The following is a 10,533-nucleotide window of genomic DNA, read 5'->3' as shown; positions in this document are numbered from 1 at the left end:
TTGTAAAGGAGCTAGTTGCCCCCTAAAATGGGCAAAAGGGGGTTAAAGAGGTAAAGAAATATGAGTCTGTCAGTGGCAGAGTTGTACGTATATTCTTTCATTCATTTTTTTGGACCAGGGTAGATTTTTAAAAACCTGGAGAGGAGAGGAGGAAGTGGAGACACAGAGACCAAGCCCACCACTGTGTGTGACTCACCTACTGGCCCTGCGGGAGGCCATGCCCCAGTGACCGCTGGGTCCGTGTGTCAGGCGGTGGGTGGGCTCTCTCTAACACCTCCAGGCGCCTTCGGTTCAGAGCTCTTGAGGATGACAAGCCTGCACTAGAACAATGACTGTCTAGTCTGACCACCATGTGCTAACTGAAGGGTAAATGACAGCCACCCAGGGTGTCCACAGGAATTCTGACAGCAGTCCTCAGAACTTCCTCTCCGAGCGCTGCCACAGCTCCAGGCCAGAGAGCCCAGAGCACGGTCCCTGCACTTCCCTTCTTGCTTTGTCTGAGTTTCACTGCCCAGGTCTGCCCTTTTCCTAGGCCTCATCATAAACCAGCTCAAGCATGCCTTGAAGTTGCCTCCATCAACTGAGTTCTATGGATACTTGGTAGAGTGGCCATTTAATGTATTATCTAGAATGGGATTCTTCTGAGACTGACAGAAAGGGAATTCTATTGCCAAAGAGGCTAGGACTGCAGGCGTGCACCAGGTATGCCCTGGGAAATCCAGTGGGTCTGGTCTCCTTCATTGGTAAACCCCTCAGAGCATGGTATGGCGTGCAGGCTGACAGCTGTCCTTGTGAACCCAGCAGCAACAGCAGGGCTGCAGCCAATGGTTCTTTCTCTGTGAGTTTCTCAGTGTGGTTCTTCCTGCTTGTCTTCTTTGCCTGGACCAGCACTCTGAGGGCCTCCAACAGGGGAAGGGAATTTAAAAATTCCACTTTGTGAGATGGGGTCTAGAGTACAAAGGTGGAAAACACAACCATTTCTGGCAGAAGCATGGTACTCCTGTACTTAGTCCACTGGTTGCCAGAGAAGGAAACAGACCAGCTTCCAGGACAGGAGTAAACGCAGCTGGGAGGTGGGGCAGCAGACCGGTGTGAGAAGATGATGGCCGCGGAGTTGGGCAGATTCCTTCCATAGCTGTGTTTCCTTTCGGTGAATAAATCTCAATGTCCATTAATTTAAAACTGTAAACCCTCCTGTTTCATTCAAAGGTCCTCTCTTTTCTGGGTTCCAGCTCCTCCAATCAACTGGGGTGGAGCAGAAGAGGAGAGAATTGCCAACATCGTGTCCTCTCCTCAGTGGTTACCACCTCACAAGTAGCACTAGCTCATCTATCCTCCTTAGCTCTTACCTCTGGTGATGTAACCCTCTGCCTCCTGCTGTTGGGCACCCTTACCTGGCCGACAGCCCCCTGGAGTGGTGAACCAGCAAAATGTCCCAAATCCAGCCATCCTCTCCCATGTTGGCATTTCCCACTAGAAACTCACAGGCTTGCTCCCCCTAACTGAGAGCCACCTGTCGAAGATTTGGTGTGTGGGGGGTGGGGAGATGCTCCAGGCAGAGGGATTGGAGTGCAAGGGCCCCTGGCAGGATCAAATTTGGTCTGTTCAAGAGATCCAATGAATGAAGGGGTTAGAAAGCTATGAATATATAGAATAAGTCATGGGATGTAATGCAGAGCATGGTGACTGTAGTTAATAATACTGTATGGTATGTTTAGAAGTTGCTAAAATCTTTAAAGTTCTCATCACAAGAAAATATTTGTAACCATGTGGTGATAGGTGTTAATGAGACTTGTGTGGGTATTTTGCAATGTATGCAAATATCTGATCATGGTGTGTGCCTGAAACTAAAATTGTGAGGGAGGACCCCCCAAAATGGAATTTATTTACAAAAAAATTGTGTATTACTCCTATATGTCTAAACTTCATTCACCTTCAAAGTACTCTTCATTTGATGCAACACATTTATTGAGATGTTTTGCCACTGCTCAAAACTGTTTTTGAACTTGTCGATTTTGATGCCTTTTAGTGCTTCTGCCATTTTTTGTTCCATCTCAAAATGTTTCCCTTTGAGGACATTTTTCAACCAGGGAAAGAAAGAAAAAGTCACTTAGGATGAGATTGGGTGAATAGGGAGGGTGGGGCACCGGGCTCATGTCGTTTTTTGGTCAAAAACTGTTGAACACTCAGCACAGTGTAGGCAGGTATGCTCATAAATCACCCATCATGAAATGGGCAAATGCATTGAAAGAGTCTTCAAAAAAAAATTCACTGAAGCTGAACACATCCTCTCACAACAACACCAGCTGGTCCACTGACACAGATGGGCTCCAAGAACACTCACCTACCAGAGAAAGCCTGTACTACAAGGGGAGTGGACAAGATATTCCTGGCTTTTGGGGGGGGGTCCCCTCATATATGTCAATTATATCTCAATTTTTTTTTAATAAGAGAAAAAGAGTACACCCAGGTTTTGGTCTGAGCATCCAGATAGATTCCAGGGGCCGGCTGCTGAGACGGGAAAGAAGATTGGGGAGAATGAGAAATCAAGACTTTTTGCGTTGATCACATAAGGTTTGAAATGCCTAGTAAACAGCTCAGTGGAGACACAGAGTTGACAGGCGGGATCTCCGATTGTGAGGCTCAGTGGGGAGACCTCAGGTCAGCAGGTAGATGGCGCGTAAAGCCGCAGAATGAGATAATGTCACTTGGGAGGGAACGAGGACAATGAGGCTTGAGGAGAGAAGAAGGCTGAGTACACCATCCTGTTGTTCTCCGGCTTTAGAGGTGGGGTTCACAGAGGAAGAAGAGGAGGAGGAGGCAGCAAAGAGGCTGAGAAGCAGTAGCCAAGGAGGTCAGAGGAAAGCCAGGAATGTTGGCTTCACAGAAGCCTGGAGAAGAAAGTCTGAAACCAAGTGAGGGCGGGGGAGGGCAAAGGGCAGGACAAGAGCTGGGTGTGTTGAGAAGGTCCCCGTGGGTGCCCTGGGCAATGTGGATGGAGGTCAGGAGACCAGAAGGGGTCGCCTAGTCCTCCAAGCAGAACCTCACCTGCGCCTCTGTGCTCCCCCTGCAGAGCACAGGCTGTGTCGGTCAGTGCCTGCCCGGCTGGCCGGCGCATGAACTACAGCCCCCGTCGAGCCTTGGGACAGTTCTGCCAGCAGCATGTGCGGGGCTCCAGGGCCTCTGCCTCCCCGGGGCCGCCCAGGGTTCTCAGGTCCCTGACACCGTGGGCTCAGGGAGGCACATGGCCGACCCCTCCTGTCCGGCCTGAGGTTTTCTGAGGGCAGAAAGAGCAACATGACTCTTCAGCGTGGTATGTGTGTGTGCGTCAAGTGTGTGAAACACCGAGCGCTTCTTTGTCTTGATTTATCACTGCCCTTTGGCTTCAGACTCGGAATGGACTAAGGCTCTCTCTTCTGCAAAGAGCCAGGACAGTTTTGAGGAGTGTGGAGTTCCAATCCAATGAATCAAGACTGAAGTGTTTGCGCGGGAGGGAATGAGGAGAATCTCAGAAAATGAAGTAAACGGAGCCAGCGGCTGGAACTGGAGAAGCAGCCGTGGGAACAGTGGGTCAGCCTTGCGGCCCAAGGCGCTCTCTGCCCTGGAAGGCCTCCTCGGCCGTCTGCTCTAACTTCCAGCCTTCCCAGCCCCTGCCTGGGAGTGCTCTCGCTTCCGTGCTTTGTTGTCTCTGCTTAGCACTTAGTCATGATCTCACATATTCCATATTATATTGATTTCTCTCGATTGTCCCTCTCCGCCACTAGAATGTAATTTCAAGTAGGCAGGGATTTTTGTCTGCCGTCTCCCCACCCTTAGACCAGTGTCTGGCTCATAGGTTCTCAATACACAATGTTTTTTCAATGAGTATTTGAGCAAATGACCCTAGTAGCTTTGTACAAACTATAACACCTATAACATTTCTTGGGCTTGGATATTTCTTCTGTCCAAACATATTCCAGAATAAAACTCTTATTTTGTCTTGTACCTATTCTGTTCCGTTCTATTCTATTCTACTCTATTCTGTTCTAGCATGGGTCACATTCCTGTTGTTGTATATGTGTCTGTCTCTCTCTCTACATTCTGTGCCTTGTAAGAGCAGGGACTGAACCCTGCTCCCCCTGCATCTCCATTATCAGGCCCACGGTCGAACACAGGAAGTGTTTGGTGAGAAAAATGAATGGATGTCTGTTTTAATTTAGCCTGTGACCCAAAGACGCTTTCCTCTCCCACATCTCACATGTAATCAGGCAACATGCCCCTTAGACACCTGTGCCATCCAGCTCCTTTCCTGTTCCTCTGCCCCTGGCCTTTTCCTGGCCCTTTTCCTGTCTCCTATAAATGATCAGAGCAGAATCCAAACTAAATCCTGAGCCTCCTAGCTCACCCCCAGCTGCCCCAGAAATGTGCTAAAGCAAAGCCCCGAGCAGGTCACTCTCTACTGCACCCTGTTGACTAGACTCCGGCCACTAGAGGATAAAGCTTAGTATTTTTAGCCTCAGATCCACCACCCATCCAGACAATGGTTAGGTTTGTCCTCCACTGTTCCCCAGTCATGTAACCTGGTCTCCAGCAAGTTGTTCTGATTGCATCTGTGTTTCCAAGCCCCTCCTACTACCCATGCTCTGTCCTCTGCCTAGGTTGCCTTTCCCCCATCTCTTCAATTACTCAGTCATTCAGTTCTTCATTCAGTGACACATCCATGGTGCTAGTCACTGCGCTCACACTGGAGCTGCGGAAACAAATGAGACACATCCCTGGGCTGGAGATGTCCCTGGTCTTCTCCCTTGAGGTCCCTGTGGTCAGGACTTTTACTCTGCCTCCCAGGGTGGTAAGGCTCAGTAACTACCCTTGCTACAGAACTATTTTGGTGTCAATGAAGTGAAATTGCCACTTTGTAAACTGAACTAATTGAATGTTGCCCTCATACTTTAATAAATCTTTGAGTTAGGTTGTCCTGCCTGGTTAGTACCTTTCTTTTCTGGGATTTAGTAATGCTTGCTCTACATCCAGTTCCCTCATGGAAATTGCCATGTTTGGTAAGCAAATGTAACTGAAACATGACTAATATCCTCCATGGATAAGCTGTTCTGAGGCATAGGACATTGTTCTTTAGAAGTGACACATTTAACCGCTCCAGGGTAACTGCCAGACCAGCCAGGCACAGAGTTAGATGGTCCCACAAAAATACCACTAGTTTTCTATTCTTGTGGGGAAAAATGTATAGTGGATCAACTATAACATATCAGAAAGAATGCGTTCAGTTCCTTCATTATATTTTTATTGATCAGGTGCACATTAAGTTTTTCAAGCTGCTTAATGGCCCATGTTCTCTTCATTTCTACTCATTGGAGATTTCAAAAATGAGAAAATGCTATGGGCATTCATCTGGAAAATATGTTTGACTTAAAAATCTAACTATTGCCTTGGCTGGTGTAGCTCAGTGGATTGAGCTCCAGCCTGCCAACCAAAGGGTCGCTGGTTTGATTCCTAGTCAGGGTACATGCCTAGGTTGCAGGACAGGTCCCCAGTAGGGGGCGCGTGAGAGGCAACCACACATTGATGTTTCTCTTCTTCTCTTTCTCCTTCCCTTCCCCTCTATATAAAAATAAATTTAAAAAATTATTTTAAAAATCTAATTATTTACAATACCCACTGTGTCAAATGATAAAATATGTAACGATCACATTTGAATCTATAAATCTGTATATTAACACTTACGATCAGATTTCTATTCAGTCCATATTTTTCTTAAAAATTTTTTTTTCAGATTTTATTTATATACTTATTTTTTAGAGAAAAGGGAAGGGAAGGAGAAAGAGAGGGGGAGAAATATGCATCAGTTGTCTCTCACATGCTGGGGACCTGGCCCACAACCCAGGCCTGTGCCCTGACTGGGAATCAAACCAGTGACCTTTCAGTTCACAGGCCAGCACTCAATCCACTGAGCCACACCAGCCAGGGTGATCCATAGTTTTTCAAACAGCCCATTTTTTTTCTTAAAAATATAGTTCTTTGGAGGGAGAAAGAGCCTTTGATTTGATTTTTTAAATTGCCTTCTTACTGGGAGTCTCTGTTTCCCTAGATATTTCCTATTTCATTTCTAATTTACATTGGATCATGTTTTTCTTAACTCTGGGGTTCTGTAAGTCCTTTATTTAGTATTTCTTTTAGGTACCATTTAAAAAAATATTTTCTTTTGAAATGTTATCAATTTGTCTAGAGAGTTGAGTTAGTTATTTGGCTATTTTCAAGCTCATTAAGTAGTTACAATGGAAAAGATGAACATCAAAGCAGGAAATTCTGTGACTGCAGATACTGTTTTTCTAAGGGGCTGGCAATTTGAGACACAACTCTGTGTTTTTATTAAAGTGCTTATATTTCTGGCTCACTGATTGTCACCGTATTCTGGAGGAGAGACAAAGAAGCTTGTCTGATGGATCTGAACACCAGTCAGAGTTTCTTTTGTAGAGGGTAACTGTTCAACTCTCCTGTTTGCCACTGGCCCACTGACTTCTTATAGCCAGAAAAACCCATCTAAGGATTCTGCCATTTCCTCATGAGTTTGTTCTTATAAAGAATTTACATTGGGTGAGGTGAGTGTCAGGTCATCATTTATGAAATCAACAAGTATTTGTTGAGTGCCTGATATGCCAGACACTTTTCTAAGTGCTTTACATATATTATTCCTTTACTTCTCACTACAAACCTATGAAGTAGGCATCAATTTTTTCTTCATCTCAGAGATGGGGAAATTGAGGCACATGGAAGTTAAGTAACTTGACAAAAACACACAGCTAAATTAGGATTCACAGCCCTCCAGAGTGCATGCTCTTGTTCTACTTACAGTAAGGTGCCATGAGACTACTGAGAATGCAGCAACTAACCATATGTCCTGGTTGGGGGAGGGGACATCAGGGTATGCAGCACAGAGCAAGAGATGTTTGATCCTTGATGAAGATTTTGTTTAATCCCTGTGAGCAACTGGTTAGCATATACTGAGTCATCTGGAAAGACAACGCACTACAAAAAATCCGTGCAAATATCTGCAAAGTTGCATTACCTAAGAACTTGTAAGTTCAGTACAAGTATAATACAAATCATGCATGATTCTATTCATTTATATGCTAATGAACACTCAGATTTTCTTTACACTCTTTCACATCGTATGTATATTGTCAATTAAAATCTCTTTAAGGTGGCTGACATTCAGAAGTTTCTCAAATGCCTTGGAGAAGGGCTCTAACTGTATAACATACGCTGTTCTAATGTTGGTGTTTGTCATGATAACATGATTCCGAACAAATTCTAATTCATGAGTGTTTTTGACCATTTAGGGAGACCTCTCCTCTCTAAGTCAAAAACTAACTCCCCAAATTAAATGACAGTTTGAAATACCACCTTGGACTGCAGATTCAGACTAAATGATCTCAGATTTCTTCAAGCTTTGAAAAATATACTGTGAAAAAATCTCTCCCCAAGTGAACTTAGCTTTACCAACTATGCTGTTTGCACATTCTTGGATCGCCCCCTGGTGGTTTATTTCAGTTATGACTATTTCTAGGATACTGATGGGTGAGTCCTGGTTGCTCTGGATGTTTGTTTTTAGTTTTGTCCCTTCCACACCTTCTTCCATTTGTACAGAGAGAGCTTCAAATACAACATCTTCAAGTGAAAACTAAACAATGTGAAAACTGGCCAGGACATTTGGTGGTGGTCAAGGTATGCTCTTGGTGGTCATGAAATCCTTCAAGTTTGTGTGACTGCTTTTTTCCTTTGCTCTATGGCACCACGTTTTTGCTTGTCCGCCTCTCACTCTCTTCCCTGTGTCAATATCCCACTGGAGTGGTGCCAGGTAATCTAGGGACATGACGATGACTTACAGGCACTGCTGAGCCCTGAAAATGCCACGGGCCTGTTGAATGCGGCTGTGCAGGGGCCCCTTATTCTCAGCCACATAAACAAGTCCTCACTCTAAGGCCTCAGTCAGCCCCAGACGTCTGGGCTCCTCCTGGGCAGCTGGGGCTGTGACTCGCTGGCCCAGCCACTTGAGCATAAGAAATAGCATAAGAAATGTTGAGGTTCAGCAGGAAGCCATGGGGAGGCCCAGCCCGAGTCATGGACCTGGCTGCCCGCAGCAAGGGGTCCCAGCTCCCTGCACCAATGAGACCGGAACCGGGAAACTCCCCGCAACACAGGTCATTACTCCAAATAGCGTTCTTCAATGAGCACAAGGCCAATACTTGGATGGATTCAAAAATTAAAAGTAGCAATAACATTTTTTAAGTTAAATGGTTTTATGAAAAGATTTTAAAGAAAAGAACATTTGCTTTTATCTAAATTTTAAAAGGATTTATACCATAGATGAAATAAAGATGAGTGAAGAAAAGAAGATCCTTATTTATATGCAAAAAAGTCTAAGAAATGAGATGAGTAATTTCTTTCCAGCATGGTTGCTATGAGAATTAGAAATAATGGGTAGAGTGACTAGTGACCCATCCAGCATATTACAGGGGTCCCACCATTCAGAACATATTATTTGAGCACCTGCGACGTGCAAGGCACTCACTTAGGTAAAACTGAGAAGGTGTGTTCCCTTGTAAAGCTTACATGGCAACATCTCATCCTGCATCCCAAACAGATAACTTAGGGAAAAGATGACCACCATGTTAGGGACTGTTGGGGTCATGCTGGGGAGGGACTGTCATGTTCTATGAGGTTGTAGAAAGCAGAACCAGGACCAGCGGATGGACTTTCAAGGGTGCATGTCTTTACTCAGTGAAAGGAAGAGCCTGGTTTTAATCAGCACTGACCAGGACTGGGATCAGGCTGCCCCTGGAAGGCTTCCAGGGAAGCAGGGTTGGGGGGTTGGGGGTGTTCTGTTGGTAGAAGTATTTTGTAGGAAATGTAGGACCTAGTGTGAGGGACCTCAGCAGTGTGGGCAAGGTGGGAACACATGAAATCCGTATTTCCTTCTACCTCTTAGTTCCAAGATGCTGGGACTCAGAAGGAAAGCCAAGATCATTGGCCAGACCAGGCTGAGACCAAAAAGGTGAGTCAGGGAGTGTAAGTGCAGGGTCTGTGCTGGCCACAGGTTCCTGCCATCTTCTGCCTCCAGGAGCCAAGTGCCCTGGACTGGGTCACCTTGGGTCTGGATCTGACCAGACCAATGGTGGTGGGACCCTGTCCCGAGATAGGGACAAACGACTGTTCTAAAGGAGTCAGGATGGTATGTCCAGCAACCGGACACAAACATAGAGGGACAAGGTAATAATAATGATTATACCTACAATTAATTCAGTGCCTATTCCTCTTACTCTAACAATTCTAACCTGTAAAAACATCCTGAAAAAATAGGTATAGTTAATCCCATTTTACAGAACTGAAGCTCTGAGTAGTTAACTTCATAGCTAATGAGTTGTGAAGGCAGAACTTGAACTTGCTGCCCTGCTCTTGCTCTCCTTCACAATGCCCCCCCCCCCCCCCCCCCCCGAGTAAGGGGAATGAGCACTGGGCTGAGGCAGGAGATCTGGGCTCCACTCCTGCCCTGGACCTCACTTTCTGCGCTTCAGAGAGAGGAGTGGGGTTAACAATTTCTGATTTAATTCTGCAGTCACCTTGTGAGTACTTACTAGGCTCCAAGACCTGGCTTCTAGAAGCAAAGGGACCGGGACGGAGAAGGTGGTGGCATGCCCTCATGGGAAAGTAAAGGAGGTCATAAATAGATCATTGCAAAAGAGTGTGCTTAGTGATGCTTATGTCTGTTCATGCTTCCACACTCTGTGATTCATTTTACTGGAGCACAGCTTGCTCAGGAAGATTTCATGGAGAATTCAGAGCAAGGGTTTTCTGGCAACAGGTTGAAGCTAATAGAGGGTCCTGCTTAGGACAAGGGCAGGGGATTGAGAACAGTGGGGCAGAGCCCTTGAGTTCTGAAACTGGGAAGAAACCCACTCTTTTCTCTGGAGTTCCTAAGCCCACAATACCCAATGAACAATGGCAAAGGGCCATGTGTGACTCCCTGACCCTAGTGTAGAAGTGCCTAAATTATTCACTTCATTGTGATTTCAATCTCACCTTTTTCTACATGTCTGTCCTGTCATCTCCTGCATTGAATCTGAGCAGGTGCTCAGTATGAGCAGTGAATGGAGACAGAGATGCTTACCAGTCCTGCCAGGGTGTTGATTTGATTGGATGTGGCTCTTTGACCTTGCCTGTGCTACAAAGTGCTGCTAACCCAACGCGCCCATCTCGCTGAGCCTTTGCGGAGTGGGCCATCCTTCCTCTCTGTGGATGTGAGCAAATGGGACCGAGGCTACAGTTAAATATCTGCGTGAACAGCACAGCTCTGCACATAGACTGGCAGGACCCACAAGTTTTCAAAACAGGAGAAAGTGCAAGCGTCTCTTCAGCCTCCATGGATGGTGGCCCAGATTCCTCAAGGGAGTCACAGCTCCGTGGCGTCATCAAACCTGAAATCTAAATATTTGCTTTAGAAGGTTATAGGAAGGTTGTTTGGTCATAAATGATGCCCCG

The sequence above is a fragment of the Phyllostomus discolor genome, chromosome 6, assembly GCF_004126475.2.
Source record: "Phyllostomus discolor isolate MPI-MPIP mPhyDis1 chromosome 6, mPhyDis1.pri.v3, whole genome shotgun sequence".
In the NCBI taxonomy this organism is placed as follows: Eukaryota; Metazoa; Chordata; class Mammalia; order Chiroptera; family Phyllostomidae; genus Phyllostomus; species Phyllostomus discolor.
This window is presented reverse-complemented; position numbering follows the sequence as displayed.